This window comes from Pleurodeles waltl, chromosome 3_1, assembly GCF_031143425.1.
Source record: "Pleurodeles waltl isolate 20211129_DDA chromosome 3_1, aPleWal1.hap1.20221129, whole genome shotgun sequence".
NCBI classification, from domain to species: Eukaryota; Metazoa; Chordata; class Amphibia; order Caudata; family Salamandridae; genus Pleurodeles; species Pleurodeles waltl.
The window spans coordinates 1,722,967,531-1,722,982,197 of NC_090440.1; the positions used below are offsets into that span (position 1 = coordinate 1,722,967,531).

The following is a 14,667-nucleotide window of genomic DNA, read 5'->3' on the forward strand; positions in this document are numbered from 1 at the left end:
AGTGTTGACTAAATTATGCATTAAGAAAAGGCAAATTATGCAGCGTAGTGCGGCACATTTTTCTGTTTGCATTGCTTCATTATGCTGTGTTTCTTTTACACATGGTAGCACTGTCTGGTGTGAGCAAGGATTTTACCTCAGTACCAGTTTAGTAACCAAATACAGTAGTAAACAAGTAGAAGGTGACCAAATAGCCTTCACGAAGGGCCTTCCACTGTGCAGGAACACGCATTGCCATCTTTTTAGTAACTATGGATCCAATTGTGCTAGAAACACTTTATATTTATGCAGCAGATGGTGGAGTAAGTGGCAGTCACTGCAAACATTAAGGGAAGAATGGCGCAGCTGCAGAATTGCATGATTCCAGTGGTCCTGCCCTGAAGTTACAGAAATTTCACTTGCTCTGCCATAAAGGGCAGACCTTTACCAAATGCTGTGCAAATCCTACTGGCTCAGTCATAAGCATTAAACATATCTCCCAGGATATGGAGAACATCAGATACAGTGACTATCCCACAGGTTACACTTATCTGACGGGCTCATGCTTAAAAAGCAAAGTTACCCCATAACTTACACATATCTTACAAGCTCAGCCATCTTACAGCCAATATATTCCCTAGGTTCCACAGGTCGTACAATAAGAGGCACCAGACAGAAAGTCAAATTACTTTTACTGGCTTAAGGAACCATGATGTGAAACATGCTCCTCATGGCTTGCAGGTGCAGACCTGAAACAGTAGAGATATCTTTTAGTTTACAGGCAGACTAAAACATCTGCTAGTTACACATCTTACAATATGAGGTCTCAGAACAACTACTTGTCAGGTTAGAAAGTTTGGCCCAGGCATCTGACAGCAAAGCTATCACTGTGATTACAGAGCTCCCACAGGTTTATGTCCATGACAGCAGAGGAGGCTTGACATCTAGAACTGACGTAGAATTCAAGGTGCCCTTCTAGAAGCCTTAGTGAATTCCTGAGTTATAAATCTGGAAATGTACGAGTGCATAAACTTTAGTGGCACAATTACCATATTCAATTACCACATTCTTTAACTAACAGACACTCTGGGCTTGATTCTTGGAAAAAAAATAAAAAAAAGTGCCTTTGCAAGATTCCAAGCTTACCTGGGTGCAGGCTTCCAGATGTTAAGAATTCACAAACATTTCCAGGTTACGCCCAGAAACCTGTGGCAGTTACAGCTTTCCACAAATAATACTGAATGTTTTTGTGAATTCCTCTCTCGTGTCCGAAAATACACAAATGTACATATAGTTGAAGATAAAAATGAGCACGCTCAGAGACACGTTGTTGAGGGGTTTTTCTGCCCTCTACCCCTCCCCCCTCAACCCTCCTCCTCTCACACACACACACACACACACACACACTCTTCCCACATAGAGATTTACCCTCCCCCCACCGTAGTACTTACATGTGCATAAACCTTTTGTCGTTTTTTTTAAACAAAGTTTTATTGCATTTTACAACAATAATAATACAACCCATTAGTGCACATCGTGTTCATGGCATATTATACAACTGATGTAATAACTCCCCCTACCTTCACATACAATTATAATGCAAAGGAAAAGTATTCCAGCATTGTTCGTGTGCAGGCAGGAACAAGAGTAAGTATACTCAAAGTTTTGACGTACCCTACTAAAATACCCACTACCTAAATTCTCCTGCTACGGAACGAGTTATGGTTCCCTCCCAGGTACCCACCCCCGCTGCGTGCCTTACTAGTGCCCTCTTACTCCAGGGGGTGAACATAACCATATTGTCAGTGGAAGTCTGCTTGTTGTTCCTAAGTGTCATTATATACAAGCCATGTCATGTCTGGGAATGTCTGTAAGTGTATTTTATTTTGGGATCTACTTCCTGGAGTGTCTGGAGAAAAAAGCGAGGGGGATATTTCATAATTCCTCCAGTGTCAAGGGTTCCAGGTTTCACAGCATATCTACTAGGGCCTCCCACGCCTGGACTGCCACAAGGGTTCTTTCTAATCATCTCCCTCTTCCATATTTCCAGTCTGGGCCCCCTGGGGCTTTTCAGTTTCTCAGTCAGTCAGTTTTTGTAAAGCGCAGCTACTCATCCGTGAGAGTCTCAAGGTGCTGGAGGTGAGGGGCCTCATCCAAAGAGCCACGTCTTGAGGTTCTTTCTGGTTATATCTCCCTTTCGGCAAGGACAAAGGCCAACTCCTGAAACTTGCTTGCTAATTTAGTCTTTGCCATGTGTGGAAACCAACTCAGTAGGCAACGGGCTGAGGTGCATGGGACCTCCCTGTCAATGACATCTGCCAGTGTCTCTGTTATTCCCTCCCAGTTGTGGGTCAGGTTCGGACAGCTGCCCCTGCCAGTGTCTCTGTTATTCCCTCCCAGTTGTGGGTCAGGTTCGGACAGCTGCAGAACAGATGAAGGAATTGCACCCCTCCTTCCCTGCATCTGGGGCAAATCGCATAAAGCATAATATCTGCTAACCCTCCCCAGTGTAAGGTATGCCCTATGCAACATGTAAAAGTTGCTAAGTTTAAACCTGCCATTCCTAATGGTCTTTGGGTTGTGTTCTAGGATATTTTCCCAATCCTGGTCTGTAATAGCAATACCTACGTCATTCTCCCATCGGGTTCTCAGAGTGGTCAAGGGAAGTAGCATAACCCCTCACAACCTTCGGTATATGCAGGGGATAGCTTTAAGATTCAGGAGGAAGTAACTATATAGTGACAACATACTGCCTGTGGTGGTTCCACTAGGTCTGACCGCCAATGTGCGCAAATAGCCGTTGTCACAGCCCTCTGCAAGAGAACGTGGGCCGGCGGTAAATCCTGCCTCAGACAGAAGTCTTCAAATGAGAGGTACTCATCTGCTTCATAGAGGACCCCAACAGTTGTTGCTCCCCCCACCCGCTACCCACTCTGTCAGCCCCCGCCAATTCCCACCATGTGGAAGTACCATCAAGAATTTCATCGAGATGTCAGAACAATATGGTGTGCATGTCCGCTTCCTTTGCAGGCATCAAGCCCAGCACCGACGCAATACTTGGAACTCTGCTGTGTGATCAGCACCTACAGGCAGGAGCTGGAGGAGACCTCTAGCTAAGCGCCGTCAGTCTGGTTTTAGTGGGGGCTTTTCACTCCTCATGGACAGTCTACGTGCCAGCCATTGTAACTGTGCCATTAAATAATAAGCCTTATAGTCGAGTACATCTAGGCAACCCTCAGGCTTAGGTCGGCGTAGCCACTCTCCTTTAACCCGAGTCCCAGAGGAAGCTTGTAAACATCTTATCAAGGTCTCAGAGAAAGGAGGCTGGGATCCAAATTGAGAGCGTCACAAAGAAGTATAAAAGACTGGGGAGGGCAACCATTTTAAGTAATGCCACCTGTCACGCTACTGATAGCGGCAGTGTACTCCAGAAGTTGGCACTGGTCCAGAGGGCCTGAGTTGCCTGCCCTATATTGCCCTCCAACACATCTGCAGGGCTATGATATGCCCTTAATCTCGGATAGGGTAGGCAGGTATGTTCCCACTGCAGTGCTCCCAACCCCACTGGAGGAGGCCTGGAGTCGTGAAAATGTAGGTTTTCAACCAGTTAATCTGCAATAGTTCATGGGCTTTCTGTAGCGCTACCCCTGCATCCCACAGGAAAAGCAGTAGGTCATCCTTGTATAACTCAATATAGTGGATCTGGTTTCCCCCCGCTATGCCCCAATCAATGGTTCCCATCCCGAAGTAGCAAGCTAGGGGCTCCATAGCCTGAGCAAATAATAGGGGAGAGAAAAGCCATCCCTGTTGGGTGCCCTGCTCCACTATGTAGCTCTCTGAAATACTGCATCCAGACCTGACCTTGGCCGATGGATCCCTATATAGTAAGCGGGTCCACGCCACAACATCGTGCCCGAGGTCCAAGTGCATCATCGCCTTATATGAAAATATCCATTCCAGGCTCTTGAGGGCCTTCTCAATGTCTACATCGAGAATTACAGCTTCCCCTTTATTATACGTGGTGGCCTAAAGGATCGAGAAGAGCCTACGAATGTTATAGGCCATATTACGGCCTGGGATGAATCATGCCTGGTCTCAATGTACTAAAGTGGGCAAATGGGGAAGCAGGCGAGTTGCCAGGAGCCTGCTCAATATTTTTTTTAAAGTATATAGCATCAACAGCCGTCGATATGACCATTTGTCATGTGCTGCCTTCCCTGGTTAAAGTAAGGGCACAATAAGGGCTTCTTGGGTTGATTGTTGGAAACAGCCAGTCTCTTTGGTTGTCTTGTGTAAGTCTCCCAGTTTGGGAGCTAAAATATCCACATAGGTAGAGTAAAATTGGATTGGCAGTCCATCCGTGCCAGATATTTTGTTCCTAGCCATAAATTTAATGGCAGCTTGGACCTCCTCAAGTGTAATATCCACCCTTTAATTCTGTGGCCTCACCAGAGGAAAGCGTGGGAAGTGTCAGAGGCGCTAAGAAAGTCTCAGTGTCCTCACTGGTATCTCCTGTCACGCTCGGGTAGAGTAATAGTCATACAGTTGCTGATTTCTGTCTTCCTGCCGATATAATCTGGACCCATTATTGTCCTGTAAGTCTAGAATCACCGATTCTCGTTTAGCCGGGTTCGCCAACTATGCCAGCAATGACCCGGTGCGGTCTCTCTCAGTAAGAGCTTTTGCCATGTAGTTTTTATAGTCGAAACAACACAACCGCCCCACATTTGCTGCCAACATTTCTTTGGCATCCAGTAATTCAACTTGTGATTCTGGGTGTCCAGCTCTACATCTTTCACAGGTATGCAGTGCGGCTTTGGAAGACAGTACCTCTTTCAGTAAAGTTCTTTGGACTTCTGCTGATTTTTGAAATGCATTGACCTCTAATTACAACCTTGAGTGCATTCCATTCTATCTGAGGTGATGTTGTGGTCCAGAGATCTTGTCTAGATATTGTTGGGGTGCCATCCCTGTTGTGTCTCAAAAGACTGGGTCTTCCATCGTTTCAGAGCACAGATGCCGTGATGGGTGCTGGGACATGCCGTCTCCACTCAGGTCTGAGTAGAAAGGGTTTATGGTCAGATATTGTGCATGATAAATAGTCTGAGGTGCAGACCTTCTCGTGCACATCAGGTGAGCAAAGCACTGCATGTAGTTGAACATGACGTTTGTGCGGGGCCGAAAAGAAAGAATAGTCTCGTTCCTTCAAGTGATGTGGGTGCCAGGAGTTCAGAATCCATCACTCTTCCTGTCACTCAGTAAATACTCAAGCCACTCTGGTAGTGGGGGAATACCAGAGCGGAGGATGCAAGTGATCAAGACCTGGATCCACTACACAGTTGAAGTCTTCTCCCATTAGAAGAGAACCGACTAAATAGGGGGTTAGTGCCAGCGAGAGATCTGAAAAAAAAACGCTGCCTGGTTCACATGTGGTCTGTAAATGCTACCTATGGCTAGATCCTTGCCGTCTAAACGTCCCGTAACCACTACATACCGGCCCGCCAGGTCCCCCAAGTGGCACCTATGCTGGAAGGGGATCCCGGGATGGATCCAGATGAGGACCCCTCTTGGACAGGCTGAATAAGTTGTATAGTAGGCCTTTCCTCTCCACCGGCACTGTAAGGCTGCACCCTCCTTAGCCACTAAGTGCACTTACTGAAGGAGTGCTATCTGCACCCCCGCTTGTTGAGGAGTTAAAAGACTTTGTGCCTTTTAGCCATCATGTGCATCCCTAATGTTCCAAGTTATGATTTTATAAGTTTCAAGGACCGCCATTGTGAGTTGGCAGAACCAAAAGGATCCTTGGCACTCCCAGGTGAGCTATAGTGTTCATGTCTAGGAGCTCTTTCCTCTGACATAAAGGGTTAGAAATGTACAGGGCACGCACCATGCTTGGACTTACAAACACCCAACTGTAACACTCCCAAAATTCCCACCCCAGGACAAGCAGAATAATACCACCCATTCAAACACACATTTCAAAAACAAACATTTGTGGGAGCACCCACTGAATTATCAAACTAACCCATTCAAACACACATTTCAAAAACAAACATTTGTGGGAGCACCCACTGAATTATCAAACTAACGGGGATGATAACCAATCAACTGTACCTCGCCCGGTTCCCCCGTAGGAAAATGGCTCCCTGTTGCAGTTACCCCCCCCCCCACACACACTTTTTGCCTAATATTGATGCTGACCTGACTAAGAAGTGTGCTGGGACCCTGCTAACCAGGCCCCAGCACCAGTGTTCTTTCACTAAAAATGTACCATTGTTTCCACAATTGGCACACCCCTGGCACACAGATAAGTCCCTTGTAAAAGGTATCAGTGGTACCAAGGGCCCTGTGACCAGGGAAGGTCCCGAAGGGCTGCAGCATGTGTTGTGCAACCCTAAGGGACCCCTCACCTGACACATGCACACTGCCATTGCAGATTATGTGTGTTGGTGGGTAGAAAAAGGCAAAGTTGACATGGCATCCACCTCAGAATGCCATGCACACAAAATACAGCCTGTGGCATATGCAAGTCACCCCTCTAGCAGGCCTTTAAAGCCCTAAGGCAGGGTGCACTATACCACAGGTGAGGGCATAGCTGCATGAGCAATGTGCCCCGAAAGTGTCTAAGCCAATTCTTTGACATTGTAAGTACAGTGTGGCCATATTAAGTATATGGTCTGGGAGTTTGTCAAAACAAGCTCTACAGTTCCATAATGGCTACACTGAACACACTGGGAAGTTTGGTATCAAACTTCTCAGAATATTAAACCCACACTGATGCCAGTGCTGGATTTATTAATAAATGCACACAGAGGGTAAGATGCCCCCTGTATTTTACCCAATCCTTCAGTGCAGGACTGGCTGGTCTGTGCCAACCTGCTACCGAGACGAGTTTCTGACCCCATTGGGTGAGAGCCTTTGTGCTCTCTGAGGCCAGAAACAAAGCCTGCACTGGGTGGAGATGCTTCACATCTCCCCCTGCAGGAACTGTTACGCCTAGCAGTGAGCCTCAAAGGCTCAGGCTTCGTGTTACACTGCCTCAGGGCACTACAGCTAGTGGAGATGCCGCCCCCCCGGACACAGCTCCCACTTTTGGCGGCAAGTCCAGAGGAAATAATGATAAAAACAAGGAGGAGTCACCCTCCAGCCATGACAGCCCCTAAGGTGCCCTGAGCTGAGGTGACCCCTGCCTTAGAAAATCCCCCACCTTGCTTTGGAGGATTCCCCCCAATAGGATTAAGGATGTGTCCGCGTCCCCACAGGCAGGAGGCACAAAGAGTGTGTAGCCACCCTCAAGGACAGTAGCCATTGGCTACTGCCCCCCAGACCTAAACACACCCCTAAATTGATTAGGGGCAACCCTGAACCCAGGAAATCAGATTCCTGCAACCTGAAGAAAGAAGAAGGACTGCTGACCTGAAAGCCCCTCAGAGATGACGGCGACAACAACTGACTTGGCCCCAGCCCTACCGGCCTGTCTCTAGACTCAAAGAACCTGCACAGCGACGCATCCATCGATCTCTGAGGACTCCGAGGTCTGCCCTGCACCTGAAGGACCAAGCACCTCCCAAGGACAGCGGCTCTGTCCAGAAACAAACAACAAAGCAAGCAACTTTAAAGAGACTAACTTCCCGCCAGAAGCGTGAGTCTTCCCACTCTGCACCCAACGCCCCCGGCTCGAGTTCAGGACAACCAACACTACAGAGAGAACTCCCAGGCGACTTCAACGACGTGGGCACCCAGAGTCGACCTCCCTGCATCCCCACAGCATCGCCTGCAGAGAGGATCCAGAGGCTTCCCCTGACCGTGACTGCCTGGTAACAAAGGAACCCGACGCCTGGACCAAGCACTGCATCCGCAGCCCCCAGGACCGAGAGGAACCACCTACCAGTGGAGGAGTGACCAGCAGGCAGCCCTCATCCTAGCCCAGTCAGTGGCTGGCCCGAGAAGCCCCCCTGTGCCCTGCCTGCATCATTAGAGTGACCCCCGGGTCCCTCCATTGTTTTCTATGGCAAACCCGACACCTACTTTGCACAGTGCACCCGGCCACCCCTGTGCCGCTGAGAGTGTGCTTTGTGTGCTTGTGTGTGTCCCTCCCCAGTGCTCCACAAAATCCCCCTGGTCTGCTCCCCGAGGACGCAGGTACTTAACTGCTAGCAGACTGGACCCAGAGGGCCCCTGTTCTCCATAGGTGCCTATGTTGTTTGGGCCCTCCTTTGACCTCTGCACCTGACCGGCCGTGTGTTGCTGGTGCGGTGGCTTTGGGGTTGCCTTGAACCCCCAACGGTGGGCTGCCTATGCCCAGGAGACTGAACTTGTAAGTGCTTTACTTACCTGAAAAACTAACTATTACTTACCTCCCCCAGGAACTGTTGATTTTTGCACTGTATCCACTTTTAAAATAGCTTATTGCCATTTTAACCAAAACTGTGTGTACTACTGTTTTAAATCAAAGTTCTATACTTACCTGTGTGAAATACCTTACAATTTATGTACTTATCTAAAATTTGAATCTTGTGGTTCTAAAAATAAATCAAGAAAATATATTTTTCTATATAAAAACCTATTGGCCTGGAGTTAAGTCTTTGAGTGTGTGTTCTCATTTATTGCCTGTTTGTGTACAACAAATGCTTAACACTACCCTCTGATAAGCCTACTGCTCCACCACACTACCACAAAATCGAGCATTACTATTATCTAATTATGCCACTATCAACTTCTAAGGGGGAACCCTTGGACTCTGTGCACACGTCTCTCACTTTGATATAGTATATACAGATCCAACTTCCTACACCCCTCACCTGGTTCTTCTTACAAAATAATATAGCAGCGCCCAGCTGTTCAATTAGCAGTTAGACATCTGCATTGTGAGGAGACCCAGGAATCTCCCACCCTCCCATCATGAATAGAAATAGTCTTACAATTTGTTGTTATTTTAAGAACAGTTCATCAGCCGTACAGGGGATCTCAGGCAGCTCATTATCTGAGGCCATGGAGGAGCCCGGATTACTGGCTGAGTCAGATTTGCAGGCCTCCCTCTCTCTCTGCAAAGATGGCGATTCAGTCCCTCTGCGACTCATTGTCTCTGTTATTTTTTATTGTTCTCTCTGCGCCTTTGCATCAGTTGGAGCTCGTCCACGGGCCTCTCTATGGCGGCCTCTTTTCCTTTCCAATTTCGGTGTTCCTTGTGGCCATGGCCTACTGGGTCTAGCTTGTGGCCTTGTCTTCAACCAATCACAGGTGTCTTGTGGGGTCCAGAGGAACTGTCTTCTCTCAGGGGATACTACACGCAGTCGAGCTGGAAACATCATGGCATACTGTCAACCCAGCTGGCGAAGTTGTTGTATAACCTCAGTAAATGTGTACCTCTGTTTCTGAACTTCTTTGGAGAAGTCGGAAAAATCATGACTTTATTGTTGTCTGCTTGAATGTCTCCCTTGGCTCTGTCTTTGGCTAGGAGGTGATCTCGGTCTCTGTAGTAGAGGAGTCTTGCTACTATTGGGTGAGGCGGTGCATCGGGAGGAGAGATACGAGCTGGAACTCTGTGCGCCTGTTCCAAGGCATATAATGAACATAGGTCCTCTCGGGCCGACCACCAGCAGCCAGTTTTCTAGATATATTAGGATATTGTTCCCCTCTGCACGTTCAGGTAGGCCAATGATTCAAATGTTATTGCTCCTCAAGCGGTTTTCGCTGTCCTCTGCCCTGAGCTCCAATTCCCATACTTTGTTCTCCATATTTGGGAGTCTCTCCCTCATGACTGTGAAGTCCAGTTGTATATCTGTGCCACCGTTCACTCTGACGTGGTGACCCTCTCAGTCAATCGTCTATGATCGCCTTTCAGGATGCTCAAATCTGCTTTCAGCGTGTTGTCAATCTTGGTTGCAAGCACTTCCCTGATGGCCATTATCGCCTGCCATATATCTTGTAGATTGGGCCCTCCCAACCCCCACCCCGGGGCAGTAATGAGGGAGTCATGGAATTATCAGCTCGAATCGAACATCCTGAATCCGGTTCTCGTTTACTGGTGGCTTTGCCCATCGTCTCCGCATAGGGGTCTCTTGTTCAAGGTACTGAACGCTCGAAGTGCCACTTTTCCACTATTGTTGCTGTCAGCCTATGTCCCAAGCAGTCAACTTCAGGGTACCCCCTCTCCCTATCGCGTACGTTTGGAGAATAAGTAGGCAGATCAACCCACAGCAAGGGGCATCTACTCCCTTGAGGGGAGGGCAGCTGACACCACTCCTAAAGCCAACGTCTCCTTGCTTTCCTACTGGGATCCAGGCAAATGGTGTCTGAATTATAGAGTGCCTCTTGTGCCCTCAGGTACTGTTCGTGGTCAGCTCAGGATTTCAGAGCAGGGGTCAGTGTCTCCCAAGGGGTGGTGTCCAAGGCACTGGTGGGCTGGGTCCACAAGGTCCTTATTAAATCAAGCCAGCCTGCGCCCCAATACATTATTGCCTCTGCATCTGGCAGGTATAAAAGCTCAGGCTCTGTCAGCAGCACACCCTTACGGGAGCCCCTGGGTCCTCCTCAAAGTCAATGATGGGCCCCACCGGCTCGCAGGTGCGTGAGCTGCGTTATGCGAGGGCATCATCTGGGCCCCATCCAGCATTCCTCAGTTGCCAAAGCTCTTCTCTTACCAGTTGTCTAGCTCCTCGCCTGGCGAGGCAGGTCCAGTGTGGTGCACCTCCACGTTTTGCTCCTCTGCGCCAGCAGGTTCTCTGTTCCTCTTAACTGCTAGGCCCAGCCATGGGGGCACAGCAGGGCCGCTCCACCTGCAGCTCCAGGTTCGCCCCCAGGATATAAGAGCCCTATTTGTACAACCAACTTCATTCACTCCCACTGCCAAAGATGCAGATGGCACACAGCACTGGTTTAAGTAATCCCTCTGGTTCTCTCGCCACACTCGGTGCAATTCTAGCAGGGGTGCGCAGGCAGAGCTCCCGCAACCTCAGGTGCCACTACGCTCCCTGCACAGCACCTCCCTTAGACTTCAGTGGTGCTGCGCGCTCCGCGTATAGGTCCTCGTCATATTCCCCACACTGCACTTCACTTCAGCACCGGAGGCCCGCGGCACACAGAGCGGGCACCTAACTATGGGCTCACTGTTTGGGTTTGTCTTGCTGGGCTTATTCCTGGTGCAGGGTGCAGTTTATTGCACGGCTCATACCTCTGGGTGCCGCCATATTGTATGCACCACAACGGCCCAGCAATCAAGCCGATGGATCTAGTTTCAGAGCCCCTAGAGGCTCAGGGCCATTTAGTGAGGAGTCTATTCACAGAGGGGGGCCTGCAGTCAGATTTTATGTCACTTTTTGGGCATTATTACAGAAGGCTCGCTCTGGATAGGGGGGATCACCAGACAGGAGCCCGTAAACCCAGCATCCTACAGCATCGGCGTCGGGCCACTCCCCCCATAAACACTTTGTTGAGTATGGAACTGACTTCTGTCAGTTGTAAAACCGGTTTGCATTTGTAAACATGAATTCACCCGCATATAAATTAGACTTACACATGCAAATTGCATTGTGAATGAGGCTGCCTGATTTGTCATGGCTATCATGTGCTTAGTGGGAGATCATTTTGGAAATTACTTACACAGTGTTGAGTAAAATCAGAAATATCAAATGCTTGCTGTGATGTATGCATGGGGAGGGACGAGTTGGGACCATCCAACCCACATTTCTATCTAGACAGAGGGAGGTAATAAGGGACGGAGGCCGTGGTGGATGGGAAGGGGTCTACTGAAGGTTGCAGTTGGCATTGTGGTTGTATAGCGCCTACTTGTCACTTGTATGGCCTTGTGCAGCAGTCACCTTGTAGTGTTCACTGACCTTTACACTACAATTGGTCTTGAAATGTTGTCTGAGCTGTGTTATGACTGTATTTTTCACACTGGCACTGTTTAACATTCTCTCAGCCCTAGACTAGAGTATAGCGCTTTATCCACTTAAAGCCTGCTTCAGTGCACATGCAGTATGCGCCTTAATTGTTCCTGGGTTGCTGTTCCTTGTATATAACAGCGGAGCTCACAAAATTGGTGCATCTGACCACCACCACTCAGAAATGCGTGCAGTTGTAGCATCCTCGGTGCTGTAATTTTTTTGGAATAGTGTCACACACCCCATAGGATAGGGCATACTTGAAAACCAAGCATTGGCAAAGCCTATTGGGCTTACCTGTGGGCGAGCTGACTGGCTTTTACAATCGGGCAACGGAAGACTATTTTAAAAAGCACTATAAAATGGCCAGCACTGGCCCCTTCATATTGCTTTTTAGATTGTGTTTGACAAGACTGAGAAGAAAGCGAACAGGGTGAGATGAAACAGGGAGGGATGGTTTTAATGTTACAAAAAAAAAAAGACAGGTGGTTGGGAGGTGTTAGAAAAAACAGGAACATGAGTGGGCAAGAAACAGGGCGAGTGGGGGTAAGGTGAAAAACAAAACAAAAGAACTATGAGGTAGCGAATGTTGACCGCATCATAGCTCAGAAATACTACCTGAATTCCAGTGCAAGCAGTAGATGGCCAGGGAGAGTCACAAATCAAAAGCTAATCAATTTGTACTTTGGCCACATGCCAGCGCAAGCAATGGAAATGACACAAAGTAAGCGCTTCCTAATGAAAAGACAGCAAAGACGAGTAACCATGATGCCAATGAATGCTAAGCTGTGGGTGGGTTCCAAGTCTACTATTGACTACAAGAGTCCTGTAAGCGAGAGTGCATGCTCTCTCAGGCTCAACCTAAAATGGATTCCTGCAGAGAAAGCAGCGTTACAATAAATCTCATTGTAGGTTTCCAGTGAATGCCCAAAATATTAGGAATAGCTGCAATGGCAAAACAATGCTTTGAATTCCTTTAATTTCTAGAGCCTCTTCAATAAGGGTTTGTCCTAGATATCATTCTCAGACCTGCTATAGCTGCCTAAGTGTGCTTAGTCTTTGCCCGCTTTTAACACCATAAATTGTACTAAAAGCTATGAAGACATCTGAACCAACATTAAAAAGGTTCCACTAGTTTCTGGGAAACGCCACCAGTTTGCCTAATATTTCCCCACTTATCTGCTTTTTCCATTATGAACCCCCGACCCCTTTCCATACGTCAACCTTTCCATGCTTTTCCACATACGAATACACGCCATACCCTTGGACTTTCCATCCTGTCTTACATTGATGACAACTTGATCTGGTTGTTAGCTTGTTCATGTGACCTATCGGCCAGATGTTGAGAACTGAAGGGTTAGTAGTTTTATCCTCACTTAATTTAAAACATAGGTCCATTTACTAGGCTCACAACATTGGCACCACTCTTCCACGTATCATGTTATGGACTTCACCATCAGCTTATCCTGCGAAGAACATTGGTCTCTTCTTGAGCAGAAACCTAAATGTTTCCCCCACAAATTTGCATGGTGAGCATATTAAATTCAGTCAGCTGATAACTGTGTGCTGCAAAGCCATTTAAAATTCATGCCAGGCAGCAGGAACATTGGCAAAACCCCTGTTAATTGAATCAGTGATTAATCACAATAGTTTTTCCTGCTTTGACGTTACCTACAAACCCAACTCCCTGACCTACACAGGTCTGGAAGTAATATGACTATTGCATCCTAGTTCACCACTCAAGACCTTCTCAGCTGAGCACTACTGCAGTCTCCATGATGACAGTATTAAAATGGTATGTTTTTGAAACCTAGACATACTGCCATGGGTAGATGCCTTCAAAGTAATCCAGAATGACCTGCTCTTAACATCAGTCATAGTTCAATATAGCCTTATAGCCTGCTGTAGTGGGCTATACTGGCCATTAAAGGACCTATCCAGTGTTAAGGGCCCGAGCTGAAGGCGTGGGCCATTAACAAGGGAGTGGAACTTTAATGCCTGTATAGCCCAGCTACAGAGGGCTATAAGGCTGTTAGAACATTCTGCCACTAGAGTGCAGAATTTTTTAATAAATAAAACAAAGATCTCACGGAACCCGAGGGGACTGAAATCCCTTTGGACTCCGTGAGGCCTTTGTTCACAGCAACAGCTATGAATAAAACCACTGCAGTGTTGGAGCTCCGGGCTTCTATCGGCCATTAGAAGCCCAGAGCTCTACATTGTTTTTAGTGGAGCCCCAAACAATCCATTGTTCTAATATTGCCTTATAGCCTATGGTAGCGGGCTATACCGGCCATTAAAAGCCTGCTCTACAGTTAAAGGCCCAAGGCGAAGGCTAGGGCCTTTAACAAGGGAGGTTAAATGTTGGTATAGCCCAGCTGCGGAGGGCTATAAAAACATTCCGCTACTAGAGGGCATAATGTTCTAATAAATAGAACATAGGCCTCACAGAGCTCGAGGGGGCCTAAAGCCCCCTCGAGCTCTGTGAGGCCTTTGTTTACACATTGGAATGTTGGAGCTCCGGGCTTCTACCAGCCAATAGAAGCCCAGAGCACTCCATTGTTTTCAGTGGAGCTTCCAACATTCCAATGTTCTAATATAGCCTTATAGCCCGCCGTAGCGGGTCATACCAGCCATTAAAGGCCACCCCAGTGTTAAAGGCCTGAGGTGATTCCTTAATATTAATAAAAATAACAGCATATATGGTAATTTCTGTCATGCCGCTCAAAGGCAGAGACGTTTATGACATTAATTATTTTTGAAGTCCATTATAATGATCAAGAAATTGTGTTGTGGGTAAGTA

At 47.6% G+C, this 14,667-nt stretch overlaps 1 protein-coding gene across 1 annotated transcript in view; it reads left to right on the top strand.

The window, feature by feature from the left end:
• Positions 1-14,667, top strand: part of BARD1 (BRCA1 associated RING domain 1) — a 454,311-nt gene that overhangs the window by 359,906 nt on the left and 79,738 nt on the right. The gene's annotated exons all lie outside the window — the stretch shown is intronic.